Below are 24,519 nucleotides of genomic sequence, written 5' to 3' on the forward strand. Positions count from 1 at the left end.
AAGAGTGTCTCGGTCTAGAAGTAAATGCCCTCCACGATAATTCACAATACTGCATCCCACACGGATGTGTTCCCAACCTTTTAGTGTACTCCCCAACCTCAGACTTCAGAGATACAGTGCAGAAACATGCCCCCTCGGCCCACAGAGTCCACGCCAACCACCGATCCCTGCACACTAGCACTATCCTACACACTAGGGACAAGTCACAATTTTTAAAAACCAAAGCCAATTAGCCTACAAACCTGTACGTACGTCTTTGGAGTGCGGGAGGAAACCGGAGCACCCGGGGAAATCCACGCGGTCACGGGGAGAACGTACGAACTCCGTACAGACGGCACCCGCAGTCAGGATCGAACCCGGGTCTCTGGCGCTGTGAGGCAGCATCTGATCCAACTTCATTGACGAGATTTCCAAGAATGCACACCAACGCCTCTACTTTCACAGAAAGGAAGGGGATTCAGCACGCCTCCACTGACTCATCAATTATTACCGATAAGACCATAGAAAGCATCCGCTCCTCATACATCACTGCTTGGAATGCAAGACTGCAAGTCATTGCAGAGTTAAGGACACAGCCTAGTCCATCATGCAACCCAGCCGAGCCTCCCCCCACCCCCCCCGCCTCAATCCCACTGCAGCGGTAGAGTTGCTGCCTTACAGTGAATGCAGCACCGGAGACCCGGGTTCGATCCCGACTACAGGTGCCGTCTGTACGGTGTTTGTACGTTCTCCCCGTGACCTGCGTGGGTTTTCTCCGAGATCTTCAGTTTCCTCCCACACTCCAAAGACGTGCAGGTTTGTAGGTTAATTGGCTTGGTAAATGTAAAAATTGTCCCTAGTGGGTATAGGATGGTGTTAATGTGCGGGGATCGCTGGTCGGCGCGGACCCTGTGAGCCGAAAGGGCCTGTTTCCATCCTGTATCTCTAAACTAAATTCCCCCTCTCCACCTCCAAATTGATTCCATCCAAACCACACAGAACCTCTGGAAAATAAGGAGAAAAGAGAAAACAGGTCTCTGAAAAAGTATCCACACCCGAACCGTTACCCCATCCATGTTCTCCAGGGATGCTGCCTGACCCCTGAGTTACTCCAGCACTTTGTGTCTGTCTTTGGAACAAACACAAAGTGTTGGAGTGACTCACGGGGTCAGGCAGTATCTCTGTCGAGCACGGTCTCTTGCCCTGAGCAGGTGAATTGAAGACCCGAGGACCTAGGTTTAAGGCGAAAGGGGAAAAGGTTTAATAGGAATCTGAGGAATCTTTGTGTGAATTTTTCACACAAAGGGCGGTGGGTGTATGGAACGAGCTGCCAGAGGAGGTAGTTGAGGCTGAGACTATCCCAACATTCAAGAAACAGTTAGACAGGTACATGGATCGGACAGGTTTGGAGGAATATGGGCCAAACTCGGGCAGGTGGGACAGGTGTAGCTGGGACATGTTGGCCGGTGTGGGCAAGTTGGGCCGAAGGGCCTGTTTCCACGCTGTATCACTCCATAACTCTCTGAAATGTGCCGTTTCGGATTGAGCCCTTCTTCAGAATATAAAGACCACCTGCATCCCATTCAGTCTTTTTTTATCCCCCTCGCCCGATGACACAATTGATCGGGATAGCACGCAAAACAAAGATTTCCCACCATCACTAGTTACGTGATAATAATGAACCAAAGCCGAGGGTTTAACAAAACACTAACTCAACCAAAATGAATCACAAATTCTTTGCCACAGAAGGCTGATAAGTGATAGGAGCAGAATTAGGCCATTCGGCCCATCAAGTCCACTCCACCATTCAATCATGGCTGATCTATCTCTCTCTCCTAACCCCATTCTCCTGCCTTCTCCCCACAACCCCTGACACCTGGTCGAGGCTGTAGAGGCCGGCAAGAGATAGACGGATTCTTGATTAGTACGGGTGTCAGGGGTTATGGGGAGAAGGCAGGAGATTGGGGTTAGGAGGGAGAGATAGATCAGCCACGGTTCAATGGCGGAGTAGACCTAATGGGCCGAATGGCCTAATTCTGCTCCTATCACTTTTCACCTTATGACACAAATTAGCCTCCATAGGTTTCACAGGCCACTGACTATTTTTTTTAAATGTGTAAAAGGGGAGTGCTGGAAGCGGTGTAAAATATAATCTCACTGGAATTTAGTTTGTCGGTTGTGTTAAAGCCTGAGTTTCCAAACAGCGGGATAACATTAGGGGGCAGTTCTCCATCTGCCAGACCACAGTACGTATGTCATCGCCATTCACGGAAAACCAGACATGACTTCAGAAAGCCCTGGGATGGGTCTGGGCGTGGGAGGTCTGTGCCCCTGGCCTCTGGACAGTGCGTTTCACCACGGAACTCAACGTCAGGTTAGAGACACAGCACGGAAACAGGCCATCGGCCCATTCTCGCTGGAATTTAGAAGATTGAGGGGGGATCTTATAGAAACTTACAAAATTCTTAAGGGGTTGGACAGGCTAGATGCAGGAAGATTGTTCCCGATGTTGGGGAAGTCCAGAACAAGGGGTCACAGTTTAAGGATAAGGGGGAAGTCTTTTAGGACCGAGATGAGAACGTTTTTTTTCACACAGAGAGTGGTGAATCTTTGGAATTCTCTGCCACAGAAGGTAGTTGAGGCCAGTTCATTGGCTATATTTAAGAGGGAGTTAGATGTGGCCCTTATGGCTAAAGGGATCAGGGGGTATGGAGAGAAGGCACGTACGGGATACTGAGTTGGATGATCAGCCATGATCATGTTGAATGGCGGTGCAGGCTCGAAGGGCCGAATGGCCTACTGCTGCACCTATTGTCTATGTCTCCATGCCAATCACCAGTTCACACTGGTCAACAATCGTATCTCACTTTCTCATTCACTCCCTGTACGCTAGGGGCAATGTACGAAAAGCCAATTAACCCACAAAGCCGCACGTCTTGGGAGGAAACTTGCATGGTCACATGAAGAACGTGCGAACTCCACACACAGACAGCACTCGAAGTCAGGATCCAACCCGGGTCTCTGGCGCCGCGAGGCACAGTAGCTCTACCAGCTGCGTGTTCAAAGACAAGGCCTTGACGTGTTACCACCAGAGATATCTGGACCTTAACATTGTTTAAGTTAGCAGCAGGATGTTGACCGGGATGTGTGCCTCTGCCTCAGAAGGCAGTGGAGGCCAAGTCTCTGAATGCATTCAAGAGAGAGCTAGATAGAGCTCTTGAGGGTAGCGGAGTCAGGGGGTATGGGGAGAAGGCAGGAATAGGGTACTGATTGAGAATGATCAGTCATGATCACATTGAATGGTGGTGCTGGCTCGAAGGGCCAAATGGCCTACTCCTGCACCTATTGTCTATTGTGTGCTGTTCTATTTTACCTAGCCACAAACTACACGAGGCACGATGATGAAGTCTCATTATTCCGAGTGCCACTTCTTCAAGATTTATAGGACTACCGTCAGTGACCGTAGTGAATGCATTCGGCACGGTGGCGTGGCGGTAGAGTTGCTGCCTCACAGTGCCAGAGACCCGGGTTCGATCCCGACCACGGGTGCTGCCTGTGTGTGGAGTTTGCACATTCTTCGTGTGACCACGCAAGATTCCTCCCATATCTCAAAGACTTTGGAGGTTAATCGGCCTCGGAGTTTGTACGTTCTCCCTGTGACCGTTGGTCGGCCCAGACTGGGTGGGCCGAAGGTCCTGTTTCCACGCTGTATGCCTAAACTAAACTAGATACATTTAAAGGTGTGGCCCAAGAAAATGGGAACTTGAAAAAAAAAGAGGACAAAAAATTAGTAGAATAAAGTATTTTTAGAAATCACTCTCGCCCCTTTAATTAGTTAACCACAGAGCAAAGTGAATAAAGTGACTTATTTTTACATGGAGCCTAGCATAGGATTCAGTGTCTTCAAAATTAATGTCTTGTATCTCGGCCTTTTGAAAGATGCTAAATCAAGCATCAGATTGTTGTGGTGGGAACATAGAGGAACAGGCCTCAGCTTTTGACAGCCAAGCCCTTGTGGCATTTTGATCCAGTTTGCCACAGGTCCCTGTGGATGTTGGTTGGAATGGCTGTTCTCCAAAGCAAAGAAGCAGCGAGCACTGGGACTCTGTGCTGACGCAGAAAGCATCAGCCACATCAGTGCAGGAGGAGAAGGAGTCAATGAAGCCCAACTACAGAAGATGCGCACAGGAAATGTGTAGGAAGGAAGGAAGGGCAGATGCAGGTTTAAACCGAAGATAGACACAAAAAGCTGGAGTCTCTCAAGCAGCATCTCTGGAGGAAAGGAAGAGGTGGGTTTCGGGTCGGGATGCTTCTTCAGGACAACGAGCCTCCAAGACTGTACTTGTTGAAACTTTGTTGACAATGACAATCAAACTTGGCGACAATAAAGTTTAATCGCTTCTCCAACTTTAGATAGTTCCTCTGTCCCTCATTTCCCCTCCCCCTTCCCAGATCTCCCACTGTCTTCCTGTCTCCACCTATCGAAGGTATTTATTCACAAAATGCTGGAGTAACTCAGCAGGTCAGGCAGCATCTCAGGAGAGAAGGAATGGGCAATGTTTCGGGTGGAGACCCTTCTTCAGACTGTATCCTTCCTTTGTCCCGCCCCCCTGACATCAGTCCGAAGAAGGGTCTCGACCCGAAACGTCACCCATTCCTTCTCTCCAGAGATGCTGCCTGACCTGCTGAGTTACTCCAGCGTTCTGTGTCTATCTACAGATGATATGGATCTCAATTCTTCTGCCCATCGAGCACTGTTCTTGGTGACCGACTCTACATTGCTTTTCCTCCTAAATAGTCAAGTGGCACAAAGTGCTGGAGTAACTCAGCGGGGTCAGGCAGCATCTCTGGAGAGAAGGAATGGGTGACGTTTCGGGTCGGGACCCTTCTTCAGATGCAACATATGGATTGATGGTTTAGTTTAGTTTAGAGATACAGCGCAGAAACAGGCCCTTCGGCCCACCGGGTCCGCACCGACCAGCGATCCCCGCACATTAATACTATCCTACACCCACTAGGGACAATTTTTACATTTACCAAGCCAATTAATCTACAAACCTGTACTTTGTTGGAGTGCGGGAGGAAACCGAAGATCAACCTACTTCAGGGTGACTGCAATTAAAAGCAACAGTTCCTCCTCGCAAACAAACACAGAGTGCTGGAGTAACTCAGCGGGTCAGGCAGCATCTCTGGAGAACATGGATAGATGACGTTTCACAGAGTGCTGGAGTAACTCAGCCGGTCAGACAGCATCTCAGGGGAATATGGATAGGTGACGTTTCACAGTGTGCTGGAGTAACTCAGCGGGTCAAGCAGCATCTCAGGAGAACATGGATAGGTGACGTTTCACAGAGTGCTGGAGTAACTCAGCGGGTCAAGCAGCATCTCTGGAGAACATGGATAGGTGACGTTTCAGGTCGGGACCCTTCTTCAAACTGAAGAATCTATCCACCTATCAGTTCTTCAGAGATACTGCTTCGCCCACTCAGTTTTAGACTTTTGACGTTAGAGATACAGGGTGGAAACAGGCCCACGGGGGAGAATGGGGTTGAAAGATAGATCTGCCATGATTGAATGGTGAAGTAGACTCGATGGGCTGAATGGCCTAATTCTGCTCCTACGACTTATGAACTTATGAGTCTGCGCCGACCAGCGGTCAGCCAGTACAGTAGCACCACCTTACACACCAGGGACAATTTACAGACGCCAATTGGCCTTCAAGCCTGTACGTCTTCGGAGTGTGGGAGGAAATAGGAGCACCCAGAGAAAACCACGCAGTTACAGAGGGAGCGTGCAAACTCCGTGCAGACAGCACCCATAGTCAGGATCGAACAAGGGTCTCTGGCATTGTAAGGCAGCAATTCTACCGCTGCGCCACTCTGACGCCCTAGCTACCTCCAGCACTTTGTGTCCTTTTGTGTAGAACCTCCATCTGCAGTTCTTTGTTTCAACATTTCCTCCTCACAATGGTTAATCGATTACTTTATAGCCAACGTCTGATCTACAAATTGAGCAGGTAACCTGCCGATTACAGGCAGGGCAGCAGCTTATTAATGCACAACCATTTCCCACCACTGCATCTGGGTTTCCATCGAGCTGGAATTAATCTTCAGGACAGGGAACAAAACTCACCCGCAAGGTGTCACATCTCAGTCCAATTACTGTGCACATCTTCACTTCCACTTCAGCGCAAGTTCCAACCCCATGACAGGGACAGCCTGTAGTGAGAAAAGGATTCAGAAACTTCAGTACAAGGGAGGTGTTTACAGTTTAACTCTTGCAGACTGTACACGGCCCCAAGATCAATATCCAAGGAAAGGCACAAGATGGTGGAGTAACTCAACGGGCCAGCCAACATCCCTGGAGAACATGGACAGGTGATGATTCAGGTCGAGACCTTTCTTCGGGGGTATTTCGAAGAGTCCTACCTGAAACATCACCTATCCATGTTCTACAGGGACGTTTCCTGGCCTCTCTGCGTCAGTATTGCTGAGATATTCCACCATTTTGTGCCTTTCCTTGGTGAACCAGCATTTGCTGGTCCTAGTTTCCAGAGTAGAAACATGCCAGCTTGCCTTAACACCACTCTTCTCCTTTTAAAGCCTTTCAAGGCAGAGAATTAACCCAGGGAGTGTAAATCACAAGATTCTCGTCCCTGCAGACTTTCACGGCATGCTCATAGATTGAACAGACGCAGGGCAGTGCCTAAAAATAATTGGGAACGCTGATAGACTCCTGTAAACAACATTTTTGCTTCACCAGTGGAACAGTGAAAACCTTGACACTGAACTTCCGAGAAGCAGCAAAGGTGACCTTGTAGCAAACAGAAACCGAAGGTGCAATTTAATTTGCAACAGAATGGAAGCACTTCGCATTTGACGCAGGGGATATATTCCTGAAAAGCAGCGCGCAATTCTAAACGGCGTCTGTAAACATATATATACATTTAATCAGAGGTAGATTTGAGCGTGTTATTTCAAAAACGTAGCACATAAGGTAGGTTTTGGTATTAAGTAAACAAGTGTGTTATTTCTAAAACACACAGATCAAATATGCGAGGTGCCAGTGCAGATGGATTAGATAACAACCGGATTCTCTGAATGGTTCCCATGGCCAGGCACCAACATTTAGAGGGCATGCAAATGTGTAGGAAGGAACTGCAGACGCTGGTTTACACCCAAGGTAGACGCTAAATGCTGGAGTAACTCAGCAGGCCAGGCAGCAACTCTGGAGAGAAGAAATGGGTGGGTGACGTTTTGGGTCGAGACCCTGAAGGTCGAGAGTCTAAAGAAGGGTCTCGACCCAAAACAGTCACCCATTCCTTCTCGTATAAGAAAATAACTGCAGATGCTGGTACAAATCGATTTATTCACAAAATGTTGGAGTAACTCAGCAGGTCAGGCAGCATCTCGGGAGAGAAGGAATGGGTGACGTATCGGGTCGAGACCCTTCTTCAGACTGAAGAAGGGTCTCGACCCGATACGTCACCCATTCCTTCTCTCCCGAGATGCTGCCTGACCTGCTGAGTTACTCCAGCATTTTGTGAATAAACCCATTCCTTCTCTCCAGAGATACTGTCTGTCCCGCAGAGTTACTTCAGCATGCTGTGTCTATCCCTGGGTTAGGATGTACCTAGGCAGGTCCCCCTTACATATGATTATCACAATGTCCTTTGGAGAAGCGTGCTTCTGCTTGAGTGCACACCTGCGGTTCCCAAGAATCTAGATGTACAATGTATTCCACTGGGTAATATTTCCACATTGTCCGGGTATTAGCTCAGTCCTGGTTGTTAGCTCGGTGTGATGCACGAAAGAACTCAAACATAAATTTTGTTTAACAATATTAAATACACAAATGATACCAGGCCATCAGCCATCACCTGCTCAGCCATCAGCTTTCAGATGAAATCCTGAGCTGTACTTATTCACCGATCAGCCAAAACATTATGACCACTGACAGGTGACATGAATAATCTTGTTACAATGGCACCTGTCAAGGGGTGGGATATATTAGGCAGCAAGTGAACAGTCAGTTCTTGAAGTTGATGTGTTGGATGCAGGGGAAATGGGCAGGAGTAAAGACCTGAGCGACTTTGACAAGGGCCAAATTGTTATGGCCAGACTGGGTCAGAGCATCTTTGAAACGGCAAGGCTTGTGGGGTGCTCCCGGTCAGCAGTGGTGAGTACCTACCGACAGAGGTCCGAGGAGGGACAAACCACAAACCAGTGACAGACAGGGTGTTGGGCGCCCAAGGCTCATCGATGCGCGAGGGCAACGAAGGCTACCCCGTCTGGTCTGAACCGACAGAAGGTCGACTGTGGCACAAGTTACAGAAAATTTTAATGGTGGTCACGGGAGGAATGTGTCACAATACACAGTGCATCGCACCCTGCTGCGTATGGGGCTGTACACGGAGAACCAACAGCATATTAGGCAGGTGGTCATAATGTTTTGACTGATTGGTGTATATATTGCAGAATATGATATAATGATAGGTTGAAGATAGACACCAGAAGCTGGAGTAGACAATAGACGCAGGAGGAGGCCATTCGGCCCTTCGAGCCAGCACCGCCATTCAATGTGATCATGGCTGATCATTCTCAATCAGTACCCCATTCCTGCCTTCTCCCCATACCCCCTGACTCCGCTATCCTTAAGAGGTCTATCTAGCTCTCTCTTGAATGCATTCAGAGAATTGGCCTCCACTGCCTTCTGAGGCAGAGAATTCCACAGATTTACAACTCTCTGACTGAAAAAGATTTTCCTCATCTCCGTTCTAAATGGCCTACCCCTTATTCTTAAACTGTGGCCCCTTGTTCTGGACTCCCCCAACATTGGGAACATGTTTCCTGCCTCTAAAGTGTCCAACCCCTTAATAATCTTATACGTTTCGATAAGATCTCCTCTCATCCTTCTAAATTCCAGTGTGTACAAGCCTAGTCGCTCCAGTCTTTCAACATATGACAGTCCCACCATTATACCGTCTGTATCTCTCGTTTCCCTTGTCCCTAACCAGTCTGAAGAAGGGTTTCAACCCGAAACGTCAGCCATTCCATCTCTCCAGAGATGCTGCCTGTCCCGCTGAGTTACTCCAGCATTTTGTGCCTATCTTCGTAATTCAATTTAATCCATCCATGTTTGAAAATAGCTCCAGAGTTTTGCAAATTTGTTCCTCTCAGCAAAGGGGTTAAATGCAATGAGTTGACTGCCTGATGTACTCTGAGACAGTGGAGCAGGGGGGAAATATCATGAGGAAAATGCACGCAGTTGGATCTAGTGTAGATGGGACATGTTGGTCAGTGTGGGCAAGCTAGGCCGAAGGCCCTGTATGTGCGTGTGTGTGTGTGTGTGTGGAAATTTTTAGGTGTTAGGTGATGTCAAATTTTAAAGTTATTTTTCTTTCATGTTTTGTAAAACATTTCCAAGTAATTGCCTGTTTATATTATGCTGAGAATGCAAATCATAATGTTTATTAAAGCAGGTTGATTTATTTGAGTCGCAGTATAAGGAAACAACATTGACGTCCATACTGCAAACAACAAAAATGTAATCATTCATGCTACCATCTGTCAAAACTGCCCAGGCAGTGGTGAGGCAGGTATTGCTAAGCCACCGTTAGGAAATGTCTGCTGTTACATTAACACCTTGTTCTCTTTCAAGCATCTTGTCCTGTTCCAGCTCTTGCCATTTAATCTTCTTCGACTCACGCTCATCCTGAGCTTCCTGCCAAAATATCACTTCACCTAAACAGGGCAACCACTTGTCCACAGTGAACTCGGTCTTCATCACATTACATCACAGCACTGCTCATTCTCATTTGTTCAGGGTCTGCTGTATTCTCCTGTCACATAAACATGCTTTATGTCTCTCCTCCCACGATTTGAATCATTGATTTAGTCACTTCAGACAAATTCCTCAAATCCTTCACCACAAGAAGGGTGGAGCAGCGGTGGAGTTGCTGCCTTACAGCGGCAGAGACCCGCCAGGTTCAAACCTGACTATAGGTGCTGTCTGTATGGAGTTTGCACGTTCTCCCTGTAATGGCGTGTTTTTTTTTCCCGCGTGCTCAGGTTTCCTCCCACGTTTCAAATTTGCGCAGGTTTGTAGGTTAATTGGCTTTTGTAGATTGTCCCCTGTGTGTAGGACTAGAACAAGTGTACAGGGTGATTGTTGGTTAGTGTGAGTTCGGACTCGGTGAGCCGAAGGGCCTGTTTCCACACTGTATCTCTGAAAAAACAAAGTCCCAAATGCACAGAGCCATAACACAATGGACTGAACATTTTTAAGCAGTATAGATCGATGCAGAAAGTTGCAAAATACATGAGTTTTTTAAGACAACAGGAAAGCTGTGCATCCTGGAGTAAAATGTGGCAATGTACAAATTGGATCTAAGAAAGTGAGATCTAAGTAGAGAACAAGACGTACAGGTATGTAGGTTAATTGACTGGGTAAATGTTAAAAAAAAAATTAAAAAAATTGTCCCTAGTGGGTGTAGGATAGTGTTAATGTGCGGGGATCGCTGGGCGGCGCGGACTTGGTGGGCCGAAAAGGCCTGTTTCCGCGCTGTATATATATGATATGATGATATGATGATATGAAAAGGGGAACTGCACAGGCTGGTTAATACATACAAGGACACAAAGTGCTGGAGTAACTCAGCGGGTCAGGCAGCATCTCTGGCGAACATGGATAGTTGACGTTTTGGGTTGGACCTTTCTAAATACTCCTGAAGAAGGGTCTCGCCCCGAAACGTCATCTATATATGTTCTCCAGCAATGCTGCCTGACCCGTTGAGTTACTCCAGTTGAGACTGATTGTAGGGGGGGGGGGGGGGGGAGTTGGTGAAAGCTGGAAGAGTGGAGAGGCAGGCCGATGCGTCACATGCTTTGTTCCGTCTCTTCTCTTGGCAGCTTACGTCTCCACCCCCTATAATCAGTCTGAAGAAGAGTCCCGAGTGAAATGTCGTGTTGCTTTTGTCCAAAGCAATCCAGGAGACCAATTCATCTCTCCTTCGCCATTACAATGGCAACCCAAGATTGGACCTCAAGACACATATGCTGTCCAGAAAAGTTTATACATCTCAGTTCTAGGAAACGTGCGTCACAGCACTGATTCATTCCCCTTACAATAAATGATGACAAACTGCAATACACAAATGAATCACAACCATCAAAACAACATTCTCTTTTCAAACAATGGGAGCTGTGAGATAAGGTGGACTTTCCCTTCCCACTCTTTCAGTATTAGTAGATCAAATGTAGAAAACATCCCTCCTGAGATGGCTCGTTTGTGTGCTGGTCTCCGTCTCCCTAAAACAGCTCAGTATCTCGATCATTCTACCCCGCTGGACATCATCTTTTCACTCCCAACGTAAAACAAGACCTTCTCCGCAAGTTCATGAAATGAAAAGAAAGTGCACCTTGAATACAAAGAGCTGGGGGTGAAAATTGCCACATGCTAACCCTTCTATGCTAACCCCTTCTTAGTTTAGTTTAGAGATACAGCACGGAAACAGGCCCTTCGGCCCATCGAGTCCACGCTGACCAGCGATCCCCGCACACTCACGCGATCCTACACACACACACACATGAGGGACAATTTACATTTACATTTACACCAAGTCAATTAACCTACAAACCAGTATGTCTTTGGAGTGTGGGAGGAAACCGGAGATGCCGGTGAAAACCCACGCAGGTCACGGGGAGAGCGTACAAACTCCGTACAGACGGTGCCCGTAGTCAGGATTGAACTCGTGCCTCTCGCATTGTGAGGCAGCAACTCTACCGCTACGCCACCGTGGTCTTCTGCAAACACCTGCCCATAAACAATGAAAAGCTAACACAGGGCGGAAAAGTACCTTGGAGAAAGGAAATATGGTGGGAGTATTTACTGATCAAAATGACTCCCCAGTTCAGGTGTCTCATATCTACTTCATTCTTTGCAAATATACGAGAGGGTGTAGCTTTAAGGTGGGGTCAAGGAAAGAGCGTTCACGTCGCGGCCATGTTTCCACCAATCTTTCCACCACTACGCACACGGAGCACAAGACGCCATTGTACGCAGATACCGAGAAGTGCGTTCAGTTCTGGCTGAACAATTTCCAGTCTTGTGATGTGGACTCGATAAGAAGAAGCTTTCAGGTTGAGAGGGGCAAAGTTTAAAGGAGATGTGTAGAGTCCGAGGGCCCAACACAACACAACACAACACAGCTGGCTGGTTTTGAATTCCTCCTCAGTGAACATAGCAATGCGAGACCCAGGTTTCTGTCCGTGCTGTCAAACAACGGCATCAGCTGACGGTCAATGTAACCCAGAAGACCAAGAACGTGTAGGAAGGAACTGCAGATGCTGGCTTAAACTGAAGATAGACACAAAAAGCTGGAGTAACTCAGCGGGACAGGCGGCATCTAACATTACCGAAACAAAATAGGTGATGTTTCAGGTCGAGACGCCTAAAGTCTGAAGAAGGGTCTCGACCGGAAACATCACCTGTTCCTTTTCTCCACAGATGCTGTCTCACCCCGCTGAGTTACTCCAGCTTTTTGTGCCTATCTAAGGCCAAGAACATTTTTTTGTATATTCAAAAACTAAAAGGGGAGTTACATCAGTTTGCCCATGGCACTGTAAACTGCCCCTGGCGTGGTGGGAGTGGATGAGAAAGTGGGTTAACAGAACTAGTGTGAACGGGTGACCGATGGCCGGCATGGACTCGATGGGTGGAAGGGCCATGCTGTACCTCTAAGCTAAATAGAGCAGGGTTTCTGTAGAAGTATTTACGACTAGCAAATACAGACAATTCAACAAGACACTAAGTTGTTCAATAACGTGAATGAAATCCAACTTGTAGACAAGAACGTTAAGAATTTTTAGCTGTGAATTCTGTTGATAATAAATCAAAAGGATAGTATAACGTGATAAACCAGTCACACCACGAACACTATAAAGCAATAGGACGTTTGATCTGCTGGCTAATACGTGTTCTGAAAGCCACATTTCAAATTGACGCCTCTGCCCAAAATCAATCAATACAATGATTTTTAATCGTTAGTTCAGATAACCAGGTATTAATTAACCAGACTCTAATGACCAAACGACTACCAAAACCTAGCAATAAAACTGATGGCAGCAAATGGCAGAAGGCGTTTCAAGATAGGCTGAGAGAGACCATTGGCTACGTGGCACAGCGTGACACGAGTGTCTCAGAAACATGGAATGAAATTATTCATAGAAACCAGAATCAGAAGAAATATGGTCGCTACCATTACCCCAGAACTCAAAATCAGCCAGTTAATAACTTCAAACCCACCACAAAACTCAGCCCATGATCACCCTGGAACCACTTTAGTTTAGTTTAGAGATACAGCGCGGAAACAGGCCCTTCGGCCCACCGAGTCCGCACCGACCTGTGATTACCCTGAACACCAGCACTATCCCACACACTTATAATAATAATAAATTTATTTGTCATATGTAGGTTGGCACAGGGTACAATGAAATGTATTTGACAAGGCAACGGGTCACATCAGCAGTAATATTCCAAGGATAAATAAGATAAAAAATGACATTAGTAAGGTGAAAAGACAATATTAAAAATAGGTAAAAAGACAATATTAAAAATAGGTAAAAAGACAATATTAAAAATAATCAACATATGTGATTTGAAATGTGTTTATGTTCAGAAGCCTGATGGCCTGATGGCAGAGACTGTTCTTAAGTCTGGTTACAATATTTCCAAAGTAAATTAACCTGCAAACTTGTACGTCTTTGTGGGAGGAAACCGGAGCACCTGGAGAAAACCCAAACGGTCACAGGGAAAACGTACAAACTCCGCACAGACAGCACCCGTAGTCAGGATTGAACCCGGGTCTCTGGCGCTGTAAGGCAGCAACTCTACGACCCACACTAGAATAATCTTACGGACATCAATAGGGGTTTTACATGCCCGGCTATCTGACGTGCATCATAGAACATAGACCCATACCGCACAGGAATGGGGCCTCAGCCCACAATGATCATGCCAAACACAATGCCAAGTTAACCTGATCTCATCTGCGTGGTTTAGTTTAGTTTAGTTTAAAGGTACAACGTGGAAACAGGCCCTTCAGCCCGCAGAGTCCACGCTGACCATTAATCCCCTGTACACTAGCTCTATGTCCTACACACCAGGGCACTTTACAGAAGCCAATTAACCTACAAACCTGCACGTCTTTGGAACTTGGGAGGGAACTGGGTCACTCGGAGAAAGCCCACGCTGGTCACAGGGAGAGCGTGCAAACTCTGCACAGACAGCATCCGTAGTCAGGATCGAACCTGGGTCCCTGGCGCTGTAAGGCAGCAACTCCACCTCAGACGACATGGGGAGCTCTTGCGCCATAAAACACAGTAGAGTGCAGCACAGACCAGGCCCTTCAGCCTGCAGCGTTTGTGCTGTACACGAGGTCCAGGTAAACTGATCTCATCTGCCTGTACATGATCCATATCCTTCCAATCCCTGCACTTCCATGTGCCTGCCCAAAAGCCTCTTCAGCACCAGGACCAGGCATCTCAGAACATTCTGCAGTCGCCAAAGTCACAAAACCAATCAAAAAACTTTCCATGACATCTGCTCTGCAAATACTATTCATTACACTCGATCGAGTAAGCTAAATTAAGGCAGCTCAACACAAAGGAGCCCTTGTACCGGACTATAAATAGCTCAAGGATCCAGCGCTAGTGCTTTCATCAGGTCTCCAACGAGTCAATATTTGTCGGGTCTTGCTTGCATCGCAATGCCAGAACCAACCAGCAGGTCGGGCGTACACCACCTCCTTCATTGTTTATTGCTGAGCGGGGATTAGAGTAATTCCCTGAGTCATCCCCACCCTCAAACACAAAGCAGCTTGCAACAGGACGGCCAAGGCTTCATTCCCTTATCATGCATCTGTACACCGTCAATGGCTCGATTGTAATCATGCATTGTCTTTCCGCTCACTGGTCAGCACGCAACAGAAATGGGGTGTTGCTGCCTTACAGCGACTGCAGCGCCAGAGACCCGGGTTCAATCCCGACTACGGGCGCTGCCTGTACGGAGTTTGTACGTTCTCCCCGTGACCTGCGTGGGTTTTCTCCGCGATCTTCGGTCTCCTCCCACACTCCAAAGACGTACAGGTTTGTAAGTTAATTGGCTTGGTAAGTGAAAATAATTGTCCCTGGTGGGTGTGGGATGGTGTTAATGTGCGGGGATCGCTGGTCGGCGCGGACCCGGTGGGCCGAAAGGGCCTGTTTCCGCGCTGTATCTCTAAACTAAACTTTCACTGCACCTCGGTACACGTGACAATAAACTAAACCGAACTGAGGATCTGAAAGCGGAGGGGTCTGCCTACAACACAAAATGACAAGCCCACTTCCCGTTTGGCACTTGACCTCCTAGGAGAGAAAGTGTTGTTTTTTTTCTTCAAAAATTGGTCCAACTTACGAGGTCAACTTATGAACATGGGAAACTGGAGGTGAAAGTTCACTGCAGTTTGTTACCCACTGCATTTAGAAGGAGCTTTATCCTTTTAAACTTGTTAATTGAGTTAATTCACAGAGCTGGGTTTGAATGGAAAAACCGTGCCATCTAAAGTTTCACAACAAGGCGCAGTGTCTTGCGTGACAAATTGGAACAAAATTTATCACGCAACCCTTGAGAGGGCAGCACAGGTTAAAAATACTCCTGCAAACGACACTTACATAACGTTAATCTATAGAGCCACCACCACAGTGCAGTTCTCTTTTTAATGCGATCTCGTTGAATGAGTAAACTGAAACTGCAACTGCTCAGCACTGCCTGTTGCTTTTCCTGGGGCCTGTGGTCTCAGCTCCCCCGTTTGCACTCTGCAAACTCCATCTGTTCCTGCTCAGAGAAGGCGCCCTACTTGGGCAGTTAGACTAGTGTATTGTCACGTGCACTGAGGTAAGACAATTGGGGCTGCACGGTGGCGCAGCGGTAGAGTTGCTGCCTTACAGCACTTGCAGCGCCGGAGACCCGGGTTCGATCCCGACTCCGGGTGCTGTCTGTGCGGAGTTTGTAGTACCATCTCCCCGTGACTTTTCTCCGAGATCTTTGGTTTCCTCCCACACTCCAAAGATGTACAGGTATGTAGATTAATTGGCTTGGTGTTTGTGTAAATTGTCCCTGGTGTGTGTAGGATAGCGTTAATGTGTGGGGTGATCGCTGGTCGGCACGGACTCGGTGGGCCGAAGGGCCTGTTTCCGCGCTGTATCTCTAAACTAAACTAAACTATACGTTATTACAATCGAGCCGTCCACAGTGGACAGATACATGACAAGGCGATAATGTGCAGTGCAAGGTAAAGCCAGCCAAAAGTCCAATCAAGGATACTCCGAGGGTCACCAAAGAGGTAGGTTAGTAGTCCAGCAATGCTCTCTGGTTGTGGTAGGATGATTCAGGAGCCTGATAACAGCTGGGAAGAAACTGCCCCAGCCTCCAACTGCCCGTGTGTGCGCCAGCAAGCACAAGGGGAAGAGGAGTCCGTGACTTCCCCAGCGTGACACACGCACACGCACACACCAACCACGAGTCTCCAGCACACGCGGTGACTCCCTTCCGCTGCGATGGTGGGGAGACCCTCCCCCACCCTCCACCCCAAAATCAAACTCCCCCACCCACTACCTGACCGACTGACTCCTTACCAGTTTCACTATGGGGCGTTACCGCAATGTTCAAGGGACACCTGGCGTTAGCCACACAACTAGTTGTTCAGATGATCAGACAGCATCCTGTACAAAGCTAAGTCAGTCTGAAGAAGGGTCTCGACCCAAAACGTCGCCCATTGCTTCTCTCCTGAGATGCTGCCTGACCCGCTGAGTTACTCCAGCATTTTGTGAAAATAAAAAGCTAAGTCAGTGGATATTTTTACGGCAGAGAGAGGCAAGTTCCTGATTAGAACGGGCGTCAAGAGTTATGGGGAGAAGGCAGAAAAATGGGATTAGGTGGCGGAGATCAGCCATGATTGAATGGCGGGGTAGACTCGATGGGCCGAATGGCCAAATTCTACAATAACTTGTGCACCCTACACAATGACATAGCTACTACCTAGAGACCCGGGTTCCATCCTGACTGCGGGTGCTGTCTGTGCGGAGTTTGCACGTTCTCCCCGAGACCGTGTGGGTTTTCTCCGGGTGCTCCGGTTTCCTCCCACACCACAGGCTTGTAGGTCCTTTCAGCCTGATGAATGGTTCCAACCCGAAATGTCACCTATTCCTTTTCTCCAGAGGTGCTGCCTGAAACTCCAGCATTTTGTGCCTGTCTTCGGTATAAACCAGCATCTGAAGTTACTTCCTGCACAGGTTTGTAGGTTAATTGGCTACTACTGTAAATAGGTCCTGGTGTGTAGGATGTGAAAGTGGGTTGACGCACGAGTAGTGTACGGGCGGGTGATGGTCAGCATGGACTCGGTGGGCTGAAGGGCCTGTTTCCCCACAGTATCTCTGAACATGTGGTGTGCACTGTCTTTGACATCTGGGTCGACCAACATTTACCATCCAGTCCTGCTCAGCTCCTGAACTAAGTGGTCACATCGCAGAGCAGCTAAAGGTCAACCTCATTCCCTCTCTCTCTATCCCCCTCTCTCTCTTTCCCGCTCTTTCCCCCTCCCTCTCTCTCTCTTTCCCCCTCTCTCTCTCTTTCTCTCCCCTCTCTCTCTTTCCCTTTCCCTCTCTTCCCCCCCTCTCTCTTTCTCCCTCTCTCTCCCCCCCTCTCTCTCTTTCCCCCCCTCTCTCTCTCTTTACCCCCCCCTCTCTCTTTCCCCCTCTCTCTTCCCCCCTCTCTCACTCTATTTCCCCCCTCTCTCTCTCTTTCCCACCCTCTCTCTCTCCCCTTCTCTCTCTCTTTCCCCCTCCATCTCTCTCTCTCTCTCTCTCTCTCTTTCCCTCTCTTTCCCTCTCTCGCTTTCTCTCACCCGCCTCGAAACATCACCCATCCTTTTTCTCCAGAGATGCTGCCTGACCCATTGAGTTACTCCAGTACTTTGTATCTATCTGCACGCAGTAATGTTAAGCAGCACTCCGTGAAAGAAATATAGTTCGACCATCTTCATTCATATTCACTTCAATCTATTTGCCAGGCTTTGCAAAACTAGGTTGAAGCATTAAACGTTGACTTTGCTGTTACTTCATTTTATTTACTGAGTACTTGGTACTCTTCCATGTTATAGTACCTGCCTCAGCTACCTCCTCTGGCAGCTCGTTCCGTATTCCATATTACCAGCCACAATTCTATAATATGACTACTCTTGGGCAGGAGAAAGATAAAGCGCACATCGTTTGTTTTTAAACAGTTGCACGGTGGTACAGCGGTAGAGTTGCTGCCTCACAGCGCCAGAGACCCTGGTTCGATCCCGACTACGGGTGCTGTCTGTACGGAGTTTGCACACTCTCCCCGTGACCTACGTGGGTTCCCCCCCCCCCCGGGAAGTTTTGGTTTCCTCCCACACTCCAAAGACGTGGAGGTTTGTAGGTGAATTGGTTTGGTATAAATGTAAATTGCCCCTAGTGTGTATGGTAGTGGTAGTGTATCGCTGGCCAGCGTGGACCTGGTGGGCCGAAGGGCCTGTTTCCACGCTGTATCTCACAATAAACTAAACCCGCTGGGTGTGCATTAGAAGGGAGTGCAGTTACCTTCAATAGGAACGGGCGTTTGTTGTGTGGTTCCCAGGCGCGTCCTGCAAGATGGTGGCAGTTGAAGAGAGAGTCGGGGACCACAACCGACATTTGTGCTGGATTCCCGGCTCTGCTCCAGAGTCACAAGCCCTGCTGGTGGACCATATCCTTCACCTCCTTGTCTGGTGTGACTTGGTGCAGTCTCGTCGCCTCTTGGCCATGCGCTCCATAACCAGGCAGGCGCGCACACACACAACCACGAACTCCACCTCTGACTGCCGAGGGAGAAACCGCCTGGGCCCACGGTACCTGCCACCTCCTGTCCCGGCTGGGCCACGTTAAAACCCTAATCCCGTTGCCAATCTCCCAGCTCATCTCCCCCCCCCCCCCCCCCCCCCCTGCACCAAACAGTGTGCCGGAGGCCGGCAGTCAAACTGCAGGAGAACGTCGGCCGCCCAGGCCTCGGATCCGCTTCCATCACGGGACCACCAAGCAACTCTCCGCTGCCGCGATGTAACCACAACAACTCAAACCAATGAAGGTTGAAGGCCGATCTTCTCGGGGACAATAAGGCAGGCGAATGCTGGCCGATGACTACTCCAGCACCGTGTGTCAACGGTTCAGCCTGCGGCAGCAACGTACAATCACCTCCGGCAACGCCCTTGTGCGCGACCCAAGTTCAGCGCTCGCTTCAGCTGTGCCGACACTGGCAACCGCAGCCTCCCACCCGCACTTTCCCCACTTTAAACCAGCTACGGTCGTTAACTCAACGCGCCCGGGACAGTCACCCTATCTCAAGTGTTCACCCTCTCAACCTCTGTGAGTGGGACTGTTGCTTTTATTGCACCTTAGATCTTTATCTAAGAGGGTGCAGTTTCCGCGTAAAAAAACGTGCAATTTCCAAGTTCAAAATCTACACGGCTGTACAATTTCAGTTCGAATTTTATGACACCATACTATTCCTAAGTTAAAAAAATTTTTATAAGCGTGCAAGTGCCATTAGAAATTCACACGAGCGCGCAATTTCCAAGTTTTTTAATTTTCGAGAGCATGCAATCTCCAAGTTAGAAATTCGTAAGAGCTTCCAATTTCTAAGTTGGAAATGGATAAGAGCATGCAACTTCCAGATTAGAAATTTGTGACTTTCAATTTCCCAATTTCAAATCGATAGGAACGTGCAATTTCCGAGTTTGAAATTGAACTCACAGAGACCGTAAGTCAAACGGAGTCGGCTCATTTCATTAAAACGTTCAACCCTCGCGCAAATGGCCAAATTAACTGGAAATAGAAATGAACTTAGCTCGGCTTAGAAATCAATGCCTCTGCACAGTTTTCCCTCCTGTTCGGAAAGGGTTTAAAGCGTTTCACTGCTGTGGGCTAACAGTGGGGGAAAAAAGCTAGCTTGAAAACCTCTTGCGATTTCCAGGAAACACCCCTACTGGGTGTGTAATGGATGGGAGAGGGAACGAGAGTCGCACGTGGTCAATGCGTGGTTCGTCAGGCCACTCCTCAAGGAGTCCTTTTTCATGAATGAAGCCCGACCAAAAGGAAGTCAGCCCCTGGCACCCTCCCAAACATCTCCCCCCCCCTCCCTCCCACCGCGTAGAGTTCTCACGAGGGTTCCTGGAAGTAGCCTCCAGCGGCACTTTCCCAACCGGTGCTGATTTCAACGTTCAAAAACATTTGGCTTTTGGCAGCAAACGCTGCCTTCGGCCCCAGACCCACCAGTGCTGTCAGTGGAACACTTAGCACTGCATTCTTGAGGGTTCCGTCGAGTGTCAAGCCCAAACTAAACACCAACATGCACGCAGCTCCGATTTTAAACTCAAATTTGATAGCTGGCAAGACCAAAACCCCATCAATGGTAACACTGCACTAAAGACATACAAAGAGTCTTCACTGTTTCTCAACCCCCAACCCACCCCCCCACCCCCCCCCCCCCATCTGTCAGTTCATTTTATAGAAATAGAAATCAAACTTCATCTCATTCTGTATAAGAAAATAACTGCAGATGCTGGTACAAATCGATTTATTCACAAAATGCTGGAGTAACTCAGCAGGTCAGGCAGCATCTCGGGAGAGAAGGAATGGGTGATGTTTCGGGTCGAGACCCTTCTCTCCCGAGATGCTGCCTGACCTGCTGAGTTACTCCAGCATTTTGTGAATTCATCTCTTTCTGTGTCTGTTACGCTCGGAAAGAGGAGACTGTTTTAATTTGACAGGAAAGAGGCAAGAATTGGATTTCCTAAATCTGCACACAACACTCCTCTGCAGCTCTGACTTGTGTAACAAGTTAGCTCCAGCTCCAGCAGTTTGCAACGACTCTCAGTACATTAGTCAAGCACAGCCAGCAGCATTCGAGTGCCGTACCAAGTTCAAACAAGCAGGCTTGTAGAATGGGCAGGCACACCTGGAGTGGAGTCCTGCCAGCAAACTGGCTGCCGCTTAAATAAGCCCCTGGAATGCAAGGGTGCAGGAGAGAGAGGGGGAGAGAGAGGGGGGGGGGGAGAGGGGGAGAGAGAGGGGGGGAGAGAGAGGGGGGGGAGAGAGGGGGGAGAGAGAGGGGGAGAGAGAGGGGGGGAGAGAGAGGGGGAGAGAGGGGGGAGAGAGAGGGGGAGAGAGAGAGGGGGGGAGAGAGGGGGGGAGAGAGAGGGGGAGAGAGGGGGGAGAGAGAGGGAAAGAGAGAGTGAGAGGGAAAGAGAGAGTGAGAGGGAAAGAGAGAGAGAGGGGGAAAGTGAGAGAGAGGGGGAAAGAGAGAGAGGGGGAAAGAGAGAAAGGGAAAGAGAGAGAGGAAGAGAGAGAGAGGGAAAGAGAGAAAGAGAGAGAGGGAAAGAGAGAGAGAGGGAAAGAGAGAGAGAGAGGGAAAGAGAGGGAAAGAGAGAGAGAGAGGGAGAGAGGGAAAGAGAGAGAGGGAAAGAGAGAGAGGGAAAGAGAGAGAGAGAGAGGGAAAGAGAGAGAGAGAGAGAGGGAAAGAGAGAGAGGGAGAGAGAGAGCGGGAAAGAGAGAGCGGGAAAGAGAGAGAGGGAGAGAGAGGGGGAAAACGAGAGAGATAGAGAGCTAGTGTGACATTCTTTTAAGAAAACCTTAAAAACAAATCAAACTGTGGTATGAAGCAGTGTGTGGGAACAGGGGGAGGAAGTGCAACTACCGTGCGTTGGCGCGCTTACCTTCTCGTTTCCAGCGTTCCACCGAGCGGTTTCATTCACACTGAGCGCTGGAGCACCAGTGATTTTGGCGGCTCTGAGAATCCAGAGGTGCTGGCTCCTCTTATGACTGAAACCAGAGTGTGACTCATTTCCCTCCGAACGGCTGCAAGACAAACCCTCACTGCCTCTCTTCAGCCAAAAACGAGGAGAAAAACTGCCTTGATGCACAGGATAAATATATGTATATATAATATAAAGCTCAGGCCGGTGACTGGGGGCATCTTGACAGGGACAGGCAGCGTGCTGAGTAACCCTGGCCAAATGTGAAAGTAAAGTGAGATTATTGTATCCAGGCAATGATTCATCACTGTACATTGTGCAACCGGACCTCGTGCTCAGGCGAGCCTTGCAAGCAAGGAGCTGGAAAGAGAAACAACTAGTTTGCTCAACTCATCAGACTTCCACTGACGGAGAGGGTTTCCCAGGCTCGGTGGAGGCGGTGAGGGGGAGGGAGGGAGAGAGGGTAGTCACGGCTCACATGACACAGCACCACTTCATCCTGCTAAAGAGTGCGGTAATCATAGAGCCACGCGGCGTGGAAACAGGCCCTTCGGCCCAACTTGCCCACAGTGCCCCGTCCACTCTGGTCCCACCTGCCTGCGTTTGGCCCCTTCTCCCTCTGGACCTCCCCCACAGAATCCTACATTTAATGACAGTTACAGTGAAAACGCCAATAATTCACAATCCGATCGATCGGAGATCATACTGGCATCGTTGTAAGTGAGAGGAGCAGAATGAGGCCATTCGGCCCGTCATGTCCACTCCGCCATTCAATCGTGGCTGATCTATCTCTCCCTCTCAACCCCATTCTCCTGCCTTCTCCCCATAACCCCTCCCCATGAGGAAAAACGTTTTCAGTCAGATAGTTGTGAATCTGTGGAATTCTCTGCCTCAGAAGGCAGTGGAGGCCAATTCTCTGAATGCATTCAAGAGAGAGCTGGATAGAGCTCTTAAGGATAGCGGAGTCAGGGGGTATGGGGAGAAGGCAGGAACGGGGTACTGATTGAGAATGATCAGCCATGATCACATTGAATGGCGGTGCTGGCTCGAAGGGCCGAATGGCCTCCTCCTGCACCTATTGTCTATTGTCTATTGTCATAACCCCTGACACCCGTACCAGTCAAGAATCTATCAATTCCTGCCTTAAAGATATCCAAATATCCATAGTCAATAGACAATAGGTGCAGGAGTAGGCCATTCAGCCCTTCGAGCCAGCACCACCATTCAATGCGATCATGGCTGATCACTCTCAATCAGTACCCCGTTCCTGCCTTCTCCCCATACCCCCTCACTCCGCTATCCTTAAGAGCTCTATCCAGCTCTCTCTTGAAAGCATCCAACGAACTGGCCTCCACTGCCTTCTGAGGCAGAGAATTCCACACCTTCACCACCCTCTGACTGAAAAAGTTCTTCCTCATCTCCGTTCTAAATGGCCTACCCCTTATTCTTAAACTGTGGCCCCTTGTTCTGGACTCCCCCAACATTGGGAACATGTTATCTGCCTCTAATGTGTCCAATCCCCTAATTATCTTATATGTTTCAATAAGATCCCCCCTCATCCTTCTAAATTATACAAGCCCAATCGCTCCAGCCTTTCAACATACGACAGCCCCGCCATTCCGGGAATTAACCTAGTGAACCTACGCTGCACGCCCTCCATAGCAAGAATATCCTTCCTCAAATTTGGAGACCAAAACTGCACACAGTACTCCAGGTGCGATCTCACCAGGGCCCGGTACAACTGTAGAAGGACCTCTTTGCTCCTATACTCAACTCCTCTTGTTACGAAGGCCAACATTCCATTGGCTTTCTTCACTGCCTGCTGTACCTGCATGCTTCCTTTCATTGACTGATGCACTAGGACACCCAGATCTCGTTGAACTCCCCCTCCTCCTAACTTGACACCATTCAGATAATAATCTGCCTTTCTATTCTTACTTCCAAAGTGAATAACCTCACACTTATCTACATTAAACTGCATCTGCCATGTATCCGCCCACTCACACAACCTGTCCAAGTCACCCTGCAGCCTTATTGCATCTTCCTCACAATTCACACTACCCCCCAACTTAGTATCATCTGCAAATTTGCTAATGGTACTTTTAATCCCTTCGTCTAAGTCATTAATGTATATCGTAAATAGCTGGGGTCCCAGCACCGAACCTTGCGGTACCCCACTGGTCACTGCCTGCCATTCCGAAAGGGACCCATTTATCCCCACTCTTTGCTTTCTGTCTGTCAACCAATTTTCTATCCATGTCAGTACCCTACCCCCAATACCATGTGCCCTAATTTTGCCCACTAATCTCCTATGGCTCATAATCCCCAGCTTATTCCACTGTTGCGTCCGACACAATGGGGCCCTGGGTCCACTCACGGTGGTCTCAGCCCCTGCACTGCCTTTAAGCTCACTGTGCTCACGGGTTGAATATACTATAAATTTAACGTGCGATAACCATAACTATACTGCTGTGTGAAAGCAGCACCTGTGAATTAAAAATGCGTTTGAATATTAATTGAAATAGTTTCCAATCTATACACTAAAACTCTCGTTTGTTTGTTCCTGACTACAGCCAAAACGGTACACGATAACGCAACAATTTTAGGCCCACCTTACTCACCGTCGTCCCTTATAATGGAAGAAGTTTCGTTGAAATCGGTGTTATATTTTTTAAGTTATTCACATTTTAAAG

At 48.5% G+C, this 24,519-nt stretch overlaps 1 long non-coding RNA gene across 1 annotated transcript in view; it reads right to left on the minus strand.

Moving 5' to 3' along the window:
• Window positions 1–306: 306 nt before the first annotated feature.
• LOC144605066 (uncharacterized) overlaps window positions 307–24,519 on the minus strand; it is a 78,189-nt gene continuing 53,976 nt past the window's right edge. Inside the window, exons 3-4 of the long non-coding RNA XR_013548807.1 lie at window positions 6,112–6,197; window positions 307–432 (exon numbers count right to left, since the gene is read on the minus strand). This is a non-coding gene — a long non-coding RNA (uncharacterized LOC144605066). The remainder of the gene's footprint in view (window positions 433–6,111; window positions 6,198–24,519) is intronic.

The sequence above is a fragment of the Rhinoraja longicauda genome, chromosome 23, assembly GCF_053455715.1.
Source record: "Rhinoraja longicauda isolate Sanriku21f chromosome 23, sRhiLon1.1, whole genome shotgun sequence".
Lineage (NCBI taxonomy): Eukaryota > Metazoa > Chordata > Chondrichthyes > Rajiformes > Arhynchobatidae > Rhinoraja > Rhinoraja longicauda.